Source organism: Helianthus annuus, chromosome 13, assembly GCF_002127325.2.
Source record: "Helianthus annuus cultivar XRQ/B chromosome 13, HanXRQr2.0-SUNRISE, whole genome shotgun sequence".
Lineage (NCBI taxonomy): Eukaryota > Viridiplantae > Streptophyta > Magnoliopsida > Asterales > Asteraceae > Helianthus > Helianthus annuus.
This window is the reverse complement of record NC_035445.2, coordinates 59,982,754-59,996,794: the sequence shown is the minus strand read 5'-3', so window position 1 is coordinate 59,996,794 and position 14,041 is coordinate 59,982,754. Positions and strand designations below refer to the sequence as shown.

Here is a 14,041-nt window from a genome sequence, read left to right as displayed (position 1 = left end):
TTTTTAGACTAAGTTGGGCAATGTGATCAAAAAGGCAAGAAAAAAGAAAAGTCAGAGACCCAGAGGAGAAAAAAAACTATTTGAACTAAAATGGCAATTTGGACAAAAACTCAGGGACTAAAATGGCAATTTACTTTGATTTTGAATGATGAAGTAGGCCCATATACATGTTTTTGGTTAGTTGTATCTAGTGGTTGATGGTTTTGTTATATTTGTCACTTTGTGATGTAATATGTTGTTTGGTATGGTATGAAGGGTGTTGGTGTACATGTGCATAAAGTGAAAAATATTATACGTATTGGTAATGGTAGTGTATTATGGATAGTAGGAGGTAATGGTAGTGTATTATGGATAGTGGGAGGTAATGGTAGTGTATTATGGATGGTATGATAGATAAAAAAGAAAGTGTATTTAAAGTAGTGTACCAAAAACACGTTATATCATGTTCATATATAAAGATGCACATGTGCATTTATAATATTGGTAATGTAAAAAGTATTGTATTATGGATGGTAGTGTAAATGAAAGTGTCTAATACTGGTAATGTATTACGGAATTTGTCAAAGAAATGATATATATGCACATGTGCATAAATAAATTGTTACTCGATTTTTTTAAGAACGAAAAATAGTGATTTCTTTTAAATAATAAAAAATTATGCGTTTTTTTAGGTATTTTTAGGTATTTTTGGTTGTGTTCACATTGGTTCTCGCAATAAAGGATATGTATATATATATATATATATATGTATAGGGGAGGGCTATATAGAAAACCCTTATGTTTTTAGAAAACTCTGGAAACTCAAAACTCCCCCCATTTTTACCCAACCTCCCGACATTTTTTTTTGAAAAAAAATAACACATGTAATATACATGTTTTTAAGAGTTTTGGGCCAAAAAAAACAAAAAAGCGCCGAAGGGATGTTTTTAAAAAAAATAAACAAATTTGAGCAAACTCCGGGTGACTAACATGTGTTAGGAAAAAAATGCTGAAACTTGCTTAAATTTGTTTTTTTTTTAAACATTCCTTAGGCGCTTTTTTGTTTTTTGTTTTTTTTGGCCCAAAACTCTTAAAAACATGTATACTACATGTGTTATTTTAAAAAAAAAAGTCTGGAGGTTGGGTTTTCTAGGGTTTTCTCAAAATGGAGGGTTTTCTACCTAGCTTTAGCATATATATATACATAGGGTAAGGATAGTGTAAAAAGGGCCTAAAGTACGAGAAGTGTATTATAACACTATATATAATACTATATAACACCATATAAACACCGTATAACAATATGTAACACCATATGATACCATATAACACTATGTAACACTATATAACATTATATAACAAATATAACACTATACATCTATCATAGACATGCTATCAGACAACCTATAGTGTTATATTTGTTATATAATGATATATAATGTTACATAGTGTTATATGGTATTATATGGTGTTACATATTGTTATACGGTGTTTATATGGTGTTATATAGTATTATATATAGTGTTATAATACACTTCTCACACTTTGAGCACTTTTTACAGGATCCTCTACCTATATATATATAGGACAAAGATCCGTTAGGAACCACCCTTTATTGCGAGAACCGCGAGAACCAATGTGAACACAACCAAAAATGCTTAAAAATAGCTAAAAAACAAACAAAATTTTTTTATAAAAAAATCGCTACTTTTAGTAGCAAAAATTTTTTTTTTTTTGCCTACTAAAAGTAGCGATTTTAACATAAAAATATTAATTTTTTTTTTAGATTTTTTAGGTTTTTTTAGGGTTTAGTTTTTAGCATTTTAGCTTGGGGGGTGGGGGGGGGGTTAGGTTTTTTTAGGGTTTTTTTTTTAGGTTTTTTTAACTATTTTAGGTTGTGTTCACATTGGTTCTCGCAATAAAGGTGGTTCTCGCATGAACCCATATATATATATATATATATATATATATATATAGTGGAGGGTTCAAATAAGAAGAAATTTTTTGTAAGAATAAAAAAGAACAAACTTCAACCAATAAGAATGCTTCATTTTACTTCATTTAATTTTTGTATTTAATATGAGTATATTGGTAACATTAGATAGATCATTAATTGTTAGTATTCCTTTTTAATAGCTAACTAAATTAAATTTGTAACTTATTTTCAAAAGAATATATTTTTTCAAAGTAGGTAAAAATTAATTTAAAGGGTATGATAAATTATGAGGTGTGTAGGATAAATTTCAATATGTGTAGAATAAATTTAAAAAACGTGCAGGATAATTTTTTATGTGTCTAGGCAAAAATTTTAGTGTGGTGGATGATAGTCTTTATGGCTAATTAATTAGTAAAAAATAATAACAAATGAGATGAGAGAAAAATATTTAATGTTTTACAATTGTACTCTTTGTTTTTTTTTTCTCAATTTAATTTTCTTCTCAAATAAATCTCCCTATATATATATATATATATATATATATATATATATATATATATATATATATATATATATATATATATATATATATAGGGGAAGGTTCATTGGGGAACACTAAAAAAATGGGGAACAGCGGGGAATCGACTCAAACGAACTCCGATTGTACTCATTCCAGCGGCGTTGGAACCGTCTCGTCGAACCCTAACTAAGATCTCTTAACCCTAAACCCTAAATCCAAACTCCTAAACTCTAAACCCTAAAGCTAAAAAAATAAGGCTAAAACCTAAGCTAAACCGTAAAATCTAAACTATGAACTCTAAAAACTAAACTATAAATGCTAAACCTAAAGCTAAACCTTAAAGCTAAACCCTAAAGCTAAACCATAAACCCTAAAGCTAAACCCTAAACTGGGTGTTTTACCGAAGTCGTTATTATTGCAACCCTTACGGTATGTATTATGACTTCGTTTCACTTTTATATTCCTACTTCGTTCTCAAATTTGGTGTTTTACAAAATCGGCCTGTTAAGAGTCTTTTTTGTATTCTTCGGGTTCGAGTGTAAGTACACTACCTCCCAATACATATCTACATCACTGTACATGTTTGCATTTTCCGGGTTCGAGTGTAAGTACACCCCCTCCCAATACATGTCTACATCATCTTACATGTTTACATTCTCCGGGTTCGAGTGTAAGTATCACTCCCTCCCAATGTTTGTCTAAATCGTTTTACATGCTTGATGTTTTCTGGGTTCGAGTGTAAATACACTACCTCCCAATACTTGATGTTTTCTGGGTTCGAGTGTGAGTACACTCCCTCCCAATACTTGATGTTTTCTGGGTTCGAGTGTAAGTACACTCCCTCCCAATACTTGATGTTTTCTGGGTTCGAGTGTAAGTACACTCCCTCCCAATACTTGATGTTTTCTGGGTTCGAGTGTAAGTACACTCTTTCCCAATACTTGTCTGAATCATTTTACATGCTTGTTTGTCCCTTCACTCGGGCTCATTATCCTAATGTAATACGCCCCCGTCACTTGGTTGTGCGTTTACATTGTTACCAAGTATTTTGCTTATCTGATTCATTTGGGCACTTTTTAATTAGTCCCATTCACCCTGCCCTTACTACATCGGATGTAAACGTGTCCGCCGTAAGAAGTTCATGGTAACATATGCCGCTACTTACTTGGCCAGAGTAAGCGATTAACATATGACACGCATGACCTTTTTACAGTTTTCACATCACGCCCTATGTAAGTAATACCTCTATCTGTTTTTCTTGGAAACAATATCCCGGATAGGTTTTCTATTCAGGTCTTTCCAAGTTTTTAATTTTACATATGCAACTTTTAAGTTCCTACTTATTGTTGCATATTACTATTTATGCTATTATTTAAAATGTGCACCTGGTAATGTTTTCCCCGACGGGCGTTCTTTGCCATTAACCTTGTTCGCGGTCATTACGCGATTTAGTCTTCGGTGAGTATGCTCCTCTTGTCATACTTCGGACCGTTCCATCATCATATCCACAATTCGTTTGACTCTCGTCGTCTTCAAACGCGAGTGTCCTTCAATTTAAAACATTCACAAAAGTTAGTAACGTCAACCGCAATAATCGCCCGTATTAGAATACAAGGCTTTTTCTACTACACGCGTCAACGCGCGTATTTTCGTCAACTATTTCAATCATTTTAATTGCGGTAACGCGTATCACACGATAGCCCTATGTGTTGTTTACAACACTTTAACATACTAACTATTCACGTACTTGTACTTACCGGATTTGCGATCAAGCCTCGAACCGAACACTATTCTTTGTCAAGAGCATAAGGTTTAAGTCCAAGCATGGTTCCTCCCCACCATACTCGAATCTCTTAAACCAAGGCTCTGATACCAACTTGTAACACCCGGTCTTTTATTTCAAGGTTTAACGTAAATTTTACGTAAAACAATCATGTAATTAAGATTACATAAACATTTGGAAATACGGGTTTACTAAAACTTTTAATAAATCATAAGTTATTCTACATAACGTGATCGAATTCGTTGTTTAAAAATTTCAACGTAGCAAAATGCGGAAGCGTGTATCATTATCGTGTTCGGTTCTTCGCTGAGCTTGATCGTCTTCCGGCATCCAAGGTGTACCTACATTTCATAAACATGAAATGCTTTAGTCATACGGGGTCTAAATCATGTCCGAACGATGTCCGGGAAACAATTGATTTTCAAATGAAAAACAAAATATATAAAAAATATCTCCACCGTAAATTACGGTGGGACCGTAATTTACGGTGGCACCTGGGTTCAAGCTTTTCTACCGTAAAACAGTAGACCTTCGCCATAAACAAATCATCTCCACCGTAAATTACGGTGGGACCGTAATTTACGGTGGACACTGGGTTCAGCCTTTCCATTTTGCCGTAATTTGACACGAAATCTTTCGTATCTTTCAAACCGCTTATCCGTTTGACCTACCGTTTCTTCCTACATGGTTGTAATTTAATTCTCCATTATATGGAGTTAAGATCTGACATCCGGATTAAATAAAATTGAGACTTTTAAGCCTTCGGCTTATTATCTTTTCAACAATTTTCGACCCGACTATGTGATTATCAAACAAACATGTTTGTTTGACCTCCATTCATCATGAACCCTTAATTTCTAATATTGTCAATCATATTAAGTACTGAACACGGGTTTCTACACAATTATTTACCCGTTTTCGTTTAAAATCTTATTTTGACCCGTTAAGGGTATTTACGACCATTTTAGCACGAACGGTGCTCATTTCTCATGTACCTCATAGTTCCACCAATTTGTTATTAGCTAGTCTTCCACCACAACTATGAATGTGGTGGATTTAACGGAATGGACTATTTATTCCGAGTTTAATCCTACGGATGTGTTATTTTGCGGCAACACACAATTTAAGCATTTAACTCTTGAAAGTTTATGTCTACAACTTTCATGCGAGTCTAAAGGTTACAAGATCGTAAGATAAGTTCCTAAACAACCTTTATAAGTTGTTTGCTCAATTTACCCTTCAAGGGCATTTTAGTCGACATTAGCCCCTCATTTACTACGAGGAGCTTTCATTACTTATTTGACCAAGTTTGTATGTTAACTATAATCGTATGCATACGTACCTGGCTAGGGTCAACATATAGACCCAATTTATACCTTGCTTTTACCATCACACTTAGCGTGGGCGAAATTAACTGAATCGCTAATCGCTCCTGTAAACACAAGACTTGACAATCGCATTAGTCGATATTGTCAAATAGTGTTATCACCACCATTTGACCCGTTCGGCCTATATGCCCAATGTTGCCTATTAAATCAAAAACATGGTTTTTGACTTCTAATTCATACATCCATCCCGTCCCGGATTTCATTACCAAATCCCCTTTTTGCCATAAACATGGTTTTTAATCATCTTTATATGTTCCGACTCGTATCGATCACGTCGGAATCCATATTTTCAATATTAGCATTATTGCATCTATAACGTATAGAATGAACAAGTAATCTACACAATTATGTAAGTTTCACTTACCTTGCATCCGAGCTACGCCTTTCTTCCATGCTTGCCTTGTTTGACCCGCTTTCACTCCAAGCTTCCACCTAGCTTGTGACGCGTCAAACTATCATCATCGTTTTCAAGGTGGTTAGTTTAATCATACTCTAATACGATTATTCCACCTTATGCATTTCATATCAAAATTGCTATTTATCGTATTATAGGTCAGTTTGACCTTTTTAATAGTCAAATGCCCATTAGTATACTAATTTGCATTTTCGAGTTGTCAACTAGTTTTAGCACTCATTAACTACTCGATAGGCGTTATCTTTAGACCTCCGTTTTAGCCAAAGTTCTAATCGCGTTTAACACATTTAGAACCCTCTTTAATCACTTTTTGCATAATAGTCGAAACATCACAACTAGGTGTTTTAACTACAAAATTCTAGTTTCGAGCCTTCTTTGAGGCATTTCAACGAACACCTTAAGGGCAGAATTTTACATGTTTATTTATCATGTCTCTAGCTTATCTCTTACCCCAAGTTTCACATAAATCAACCATCTTACAAAGTGGTTAACTTCTATAATTTCTGAATTCACTTCAAAATCGTCAATTTACACTAGATCAACAATCTATTTCCTAGTGTTCATCATGTTAACATAAAACCCACTTATCACAATATAGGGTAATTACCAATTCCCTAGTTTTGACAACAATTCATCAATTTTTCTACTAGGGTTTGTTTCTACACCAAGATATAATCACAATAACACTCATAGATTCAAGATTCATTCCAGAATTTCGATTATGATTGTTCATCATAATCTCAAGGTATCACCAAATCATATATTTCAACATACCTTGTAATCCCCATGATTAGGTGATCACGAATTTGTGTTCATGCAGTGATTTGGCTCTTGATTTGGGCTTCAATTTGATCAAGTTGTGGAAGTTAGGGTTTGAGCTCCCTGAGCTTTCTCCTGGTCGACCTCACACACGCACACACTAGGTGTGGTGTGTTTTTATTTTTATTTTTAGTAAATAACCTTATTTCTAATTATCCAACTTTGGTCCTTCATGTTTCGTTAGTTATTAAGTTGATTATAACCTACTTATTTACAATCCATATTCCCTTTTATTAACTGGGTCAAGCATTCCTAGTTAGCTTAGCGGGTTCGGGAATATTTATGACTAAGTTTAATTTAGGTCCCGTTAACTCGGGCCTTCTAAGCTTTTATTTTCTAAAAGCTTTTATTGACTTTTTGTTTAATATTAGGATTAATTATTTAAATCCTAATATTTACCGGTTAAGTTTTACCACTAACGGTGTTTTACCCACTCTTTTGTATTAACGAGGTTTAATTACTAAACCCGTTTTCGGGGTGTTACAAGTCTACCCCCCTTAAAGAGGTTTCGTCCTCGAAACCTTTTCTTACATAGTTCATTGAGTTCTAAACTCAATGCGTTTTGACTTGAGTAATTTCTTAAGCATTACTCATACTCTAACCAATTGTTAGTATTACCAGAAAAATTATGGTAATGTCTTTCTGGTTACAGAACCTCTACGTACCTGATACGACATAATGTGACTTGAAATAACGTAATTCCGTTATTTTTACTTGTTTAGTTAACTTAGCGATTTCCATCGCTTTTAGATATTACCGAACTCTTGGTGAATCCGTTACCTTGACCCGTTTAAAGGTCTTTAGTGAAGTCTTTCACTTTTAGCAACAATTTCTTCTGTTTTGAGAATTCATTTATTCGGTTTAGTTATACCGAATCTACCGCTTACAAGTAACCAGATTACTTAAATGACCTTTACCGCTCGCTTGGTTATAATGTGATTCCACTTCACATTGCATTTCTTGACCGTGATCGTGTCACGCATGTTTAATTTATATCAACCTTTCATTTTCAAAAAGATCAGTTTTCGAATATATCGTCTTGCGCCTATCAGCGTCAAGACTTGAACCCTTTATGATTACTATTCAAATTCCTGTCAGAATTTATATTTATAAAAATATTATTTCTTACTAAATCTGAATTTTAGTATAACGTTTATCTCTTAACTATGTCAATTACTCATGTCAAGGGAATTGACAACCCCTAATTTATCGTTTTTCGTTCTCGTTTTACGCAAGGGATCGTAACAAGTTCCCTCACCTTACGCTATCGACCCGTAGGTTCTTTCACCTAACCTCGTAGGCTATTTTCTTAAGCTTTCGTCTCTTTAAGACGAGGCCCTTATGATCCCTTTGCTTTAGTTCATGACCCGTCGGTCATTTTGGCCCCTCCATTTTTCCTTAATTGACTCGTTTGACTCATTTTAGGTGAATTTTCATCACCTATGAATGTCAGACTTCGTTCTTTATTTGACCCGTCCAACTTTGAATTGGTTGAACGCAATTACCTAAATTTATGTTTGCGAAGATTCTTATCATCTTTTAGTCATGACTCATATTCCGAGTCTTTTGACTTTCTATTTCGTGTTCCTGTTTCTCAGTCTACGCATGTGTTTAAATCCTTACCCACCAACTGGGTGTTTTACCGAAGTCGTTATTATTGCAACCCTTACGGTATGTATTATGACTTCGTTTCACTTTTATATTCCTACTTCGTTCTCAAATTTGGTGTTTTACAAAATCGGCCTGTTAAGAGTCTTTTTTGTATTCTTCGGGTTCGAGTGTAAGTACACTACCTCCCAATACATATCTACATCACTGTACATGTTTGCATTTTCCGGGTTCGAGTGTAAGTACACCCCCTCCCAATACATGTCTACATCATCTTACATGTTTACATTCTCCGGGTTCGAGTGTAAGTATCACTCCCTCCCAATGTTTGTCTAAATCGTTTTACATGCTTGATGTTTTCTGGGTTCGAGTGTAAATACACTACCTCCCAATACTTGATGTTTTCTGGGTTCGAGTGTGAGTACACTCCCTCCCAATACTTGATGTTTTCTGGGTTCGAGTGTAAGTACACTCCCTCCCAATACTTGATGTTTTCTGGGTTCGAGTGTAAGTACACTCCCTCCCAATACTTGATGTTTTCTGGGTTCGAGTGTAAGTACACTCTTTCCCAATACTTGTCTGAATCATTTTACATGCTTGTTTGTCCCTTCACTCGGGCTCATTATCCTAATGTAATACGCCCCCGTCACTTGGTTGTGCGTTTACATTGTTACCAAGTATTTTGCTTATCTGATTCATTTGGGCACTTTTTAATTAGTCCCATTCACCCTGCCCTTACTACATCGGATGTAAACGTGTCCGCCGTAAGAAGTTCATGGTAACATATGCCGCTACTTACTTGGCCAGAGTAAGCGATTAACATATGACACGCATGACCTTTTTACAGTTTTCACATCACGCCCTATGTAAGTAATACCTCTATCTGTTTTTCTTGGAAACAATATCCCGGATAGGTTTTCTATTCAGGTCTTTCCAAGTTTTTAATTTTACATATGCAACTTTTAAGTTCCTACTTATTGTTGCATATTACTATTTATGCTATTATTTAAAATGTGCACCTGGTAATGTTTTCCCCGACGGGCGTTCTTTGCCATTAACCTTGTTCGCGGTCATTACGCGATTTAGTCTTCGGTGAGTATGCTCCTCTTGTCATACTTCGGACCGTTCCATCATCATATCCACAATTCGTTTGACTCTCGTCGTCTTCAAACGCGAGTGTCCTTCAATTTAAAACATTCACAAAAGTTAGTAACGTCAACCGCAATAATCGCCCGTATTAGAATACAAGGCTTTTTCTACTACACGCGTCAACGCGCGTATTTTCGTCAACTATTTCAATCATTTTAATTGCGGTAACGCGTATCACACGATAGCCCTATGTGTTGTTTACAACACTTTAACATACTAACTATTCACGTACTTGTACTTACCGGATTTGCGATCAAGCCTCGAACCGAACACTATTCTTTGTCAAGAGCATAAGGTTTAAGTCCAAGCATGGTTCCTCCCCACCATACTCGAATCTCTTAAACCAAGGCTCTGATACCAACTTGTAACACCCGGTCTTTTATTTCAAGGTTTAACGTAAATTTTACGTAAAACAATCATGTAATTAAGATTACATAAACATTTGGAAATACGGGTTTACTAAAACTTTTAATAAATCATAAGTTATTCTACATAACGTGATCGAATTCGTTGTTTAAAAATTTCAACGTAGCAAAATGCGGAAGCGTGTATCATTATCGTGTTCGGTTCTTCGCTGAGCTTGATCGTCTTCCGGCATCCAAGGTGTACCTACATTTCATAAACATGAAATGCTTTAGTCATACGGGGTCTAAATCATGTCCGAACGATGTCCGGGAAACAATTGATTTTCAAATGAAAAACAAAATATATAAAAAATATCTCCACCGTAAATTACGGTGGGACCGTAATTTACGGTGGCACCTGGGTTCAAGCTTTTCTACCGTAAAACAGTAGACCTTCGCCATAAACAAATCATCTCCACCGTAAATTACGGTGGGACCGTAATTTACGGTGGACACTGGGTTCAGCCTTTCCATTTTGCCGTAATTTGACACGAAATCTTTCGTATCTTTCAAACCGCTTATCCGTTTGACCTACCGTTTCTTCCTACATGGTTGTAATTTAATTCTCCATTATATGGAGTTAAGATCTGACATCCGGATTAAATAAAATTGAGACTTTTAAGCCTTCGGCTTATTATCTTTTCAACAATTTTCGACCCGACTATGTGATTATCAAACAAACATGTTTGTTTGACCTCCATTCATCATGAACCCTTAATTTCTAATATTGTCAATCATATTAAGTACTGAACACGGGTTTCTACACAATTATTTACCCGTTTTCGTTTAAAATCTTATTTTGACCCGTTAAGGGTATTTACGACCATTTTAGCACGAACGGTGCTCATTTCTCATGTACCTCATAGTTCCACCAATTTGTTATTAGCTAGTCTTCCACCACAACTATGAATGTGGTGGATTTAACGGAATGGACTATTTATTCCGAGTTTAATCCTACGGATGTGTTATTTTGCGGCAACACACAATTTAAGCATTTAACTCTTGAAAGTTTATGTCTACAACTTTCATGCGAGTCTAAAGGTTACAAGATCGTAAGATAAGTTCCTAAACAACCTTTATAAGTTGTTTGCTCAATTTACCCTTCAAGGGCATTTTAGTCGACATTAGCCCCTCATTTACTACGAGGAGCTTTCATTACTTATTTGACCAAGTTTGTATGTTAACTATAATCGTATGCATACGTACCTGGCTAGGGTCAACATATAGACCCAATTTATACCTTGCTTTTACCATCACACTTAGCGTGGGCGAAATTAACTGAATCGCTAATCGCTCCTGTAAACACAAGACTTGACAATCGCATTAGTCGATATTGTCAAATAGTGTTATCACCACCATTTGACCCGTTCGGCCTATATGCCCAATGTTGCCTATTAAATCAAAAACATGGTTTTTGACTTCTAATTCATACATCCATCCCGTCCCGGATTTCATTACCAAATCCCCTTTTTGCCATAAACATGGTTTTTAATCATCTTTATATGTTCCGACTCGTATCGATCACGTCGGAATCCATATTTTCAATATTAGCATTATTGCATCTATAACGTATAGAATGAACAAGCAATCTACACAATTATGTAAGTTTCACTTACCTTGCATCCGAGCTACGCCTTTCTTCCATGCTTGCCTTGTTTGACCCGCTTTCACTCCAAGCTTCCACCTAGCTTGTGACGCGTCAAACTATCATCATCGTTTTCAAGGTGGTTAGTTTAATCATACTCTAATACGATTATTCCACCTTATGCATTTCATATCAAAATTGCTATTTATCGTATTATAGGTCAGTTTGACCTTTTTAATAGTCAAATGCCCATTAGTATACTAATTTGCATTTTCGAGTTGTCAACTAGTTTTAGCACTCATTAACTACTCGATAGGCGTTATCTTTAGACCTCCGTTTTAGCCAAAGTTCTAATCGCGTTTAACACATTTAGAACCCTCTTTAATCACTTTTTGCATAATAGTCGAAACATCACAACTAGGTGTTTTAACTACAAAATTCTAGTTTCGAGCCTTCTTTGAGGCATTTCAACGAACACCTTAAGGGCAGAATTTTACATGTTTATTTATCATGTCTCTAGCTTATCTCTTACCCCAAGTTTCACATAAATCAACCATCTTACAAAGTGGTTAACTTCTATAATTTCTGAATTCACTTCAAAATCGTCAATTTACACTAGATCAACAATCTATTTCCTAGTGTTCATCATGTTAACATAAAACCCACTTATCACAATATAGGGTAATTACCAATTCCCTAGTTTTGACAACAATTCATCAATTTTTCTACTAGGGTTTGTTTCTACACCAAGATATAATCACAATAACACTCATAGATTCAAGATTCATTCCAGAATTTCGATTATGATTGTTCATCATAATCTCAAGGTATCACCAAATCATATATTTCAACATACCTTGTAATCCCCATGATTAGGTGATCACGAATTTGTGTTCATGCAGTGATTTGGCTCTTGATTTGGGCTTCAATTTGATCAAGTTGTGGAAGTTAGGGTTTGAGCTCCCTGAGCTTTCTCCTGGTCGACCTCACACACGCACACACTAGGTGTGGTGTGTTTTTATTTTTATTTTTAGTAAATAACCTTATTTCTAATTATCCAACTTTGGTCCTTCATGTTTCGTTAGTTATTAAGTTGATTATAACCTACTTATTTACAATCCATATTCCCTTTTATTAACTGGGTCAAGCATTCCTAGTTAGCTTAGCGGGTTCGGGAATATTTATGACTAAGTTTAATTTAGGTCCCGTTAACTCGGGCCTTCTAAGCTTTTATTTTCTAAAAGCTTTTATTGACTTTTTGTTTAATATTAGGATTAATTATTTAAATCCTAATATTTACCGGTTAAGTTTTACCACTAACGGTGTTTTACCCACTCTTTTGTATTAACGAGGTTTAATTACTAAACCCGTTTTCGGGGTGTTACAAGTCTACCCCCCTTAAAGAGGTTTCGTCCTCGAAACCTTTTCTTACATAGTTCATTGAGTTCTAAACTCAATGCGTTTTGACTTGAGTAATTTCTTAAGCATTACTCATACTCTAACCAATTGTTAGTATTACCAGAAAAATTATGGTAATGTCTTTCTGGTTACAGAACCTCTACGTACCTGATACGACATAATGTGACTTGAAATAACGTAATTCCGTTATTTTTACTTGTTTAGTTAACTTAGCGATTTCCATCGCTTTTAGATATTACCGAACTCTTGGTGAATCCGTTACCTTGACCCGTTTAAAGGTCTTTAGTGAAGTCTTTCACTTTTAGCAACAATTTCTTCTGTTTTGAGAATTCATTTATTCGGTTTAGTTATACCGAATCTACCGCTTACAAGTAACCAGATTACTTAAATGACCTTTACCGCTCGCTTGGTTATAATGTGATTCCACTTCACATTGCATTTCTTGACCGTGATCGTGTCACGCATGTTTAATTTATATCAACCTTTCATTTTCAAAAAGATCAGTTTTCGAATATATCGTCTTGCGCCTATCAGCGTCAAGACTTGAACCCTTTATGATTACTATTCAAATTCCTGTCAGAATTTATATTTATAAAAATATTATTTCTTACTAAATCTGAATTTTAGTATAACGTTTATCTCTTAACTATGTCAATTACTCATGTCAAGGGAATTGACAACCCCTAATTTATCGTTTTTCGTTCTCGTTTTACGCAAGGGATCGTAACAAGTTCCCTCACCTTACGCTATCGACCCGTAGGTTCTTTCACCTAACCTCGTAGGCTATTTTCTTAAGCTTTCGTCTCTTTAAGACGAGGCCCTTATGATCCCTTTGCTTTAGTTCATGACCCGTCGGTCATTTTGGCCCCTCCATTTTTCCTTAATTGACTCGTTTGACTCATTTTAGGTGAATTTTCATCACCTATGAATGTCAGACTTCGTTCTTTATTTGACCCGTCCAACTTTGAATTGGTTGAACGCAATTACCTAAATTTATGTTTGCGAAGATTCTTATCATCTTTTAGTCATGACTCAT

General features: G+C 35.1%; 2 long non-coding RNA genes across 4 annotated transcripts; both read right to left on the bottom strand.

Annotated features, from left to right (window-relative positions):
- Positions 1 to 4,416: 4,416 nt before the first annotated feature.
- Positions 4,417 to 6,944, bottom strand: LOC110902735. Of its 2 annotated transcripts, XR_004877103.1 has the most exons (4): positions 6,796 to 6,944; positions 5,971 to 6,058; positions 5,561 to 5,650; positions 4,417 to 4,559 (listed from the first exon to the last, which is right to left on the bottom strand). It is a non-coding gene; the product is annotated as an uncharacterized LOC110902735 (long non-coding RNA). The 2 variants fall into 2 exon arrangements; XR_002571374.2 differs by lacking the exon at positions 5,561 to 5,650.
- Positions 6,945 to 10,062: 3,118 nt separating this feature from the next.
- LOC110902736 lies at positions 10,063 to 12,591 on the bottom strand. Of its 2 annotated transcripts, XR_004877102.1 has the most exons (4): positions 12,443 to 12,591; positions 11,618 to 11,705; positions 11,208 to 11,297; positions 10,063 to 10,206 (listed from the first exon to the last, which is right to left on the bottom strand). It is a non-coding gene; the product is annotated as an uncharacterized LOC110902736 (long non-coding RNA). The 2 variants fall into 2 exon arrangements; XR_002571376.2 differs by lacking the exon at positions 11,208 to 11,297.
- Between the last annotated feature and the right edge of the window lie 1,450 nt (positions 12,592 to 14,041).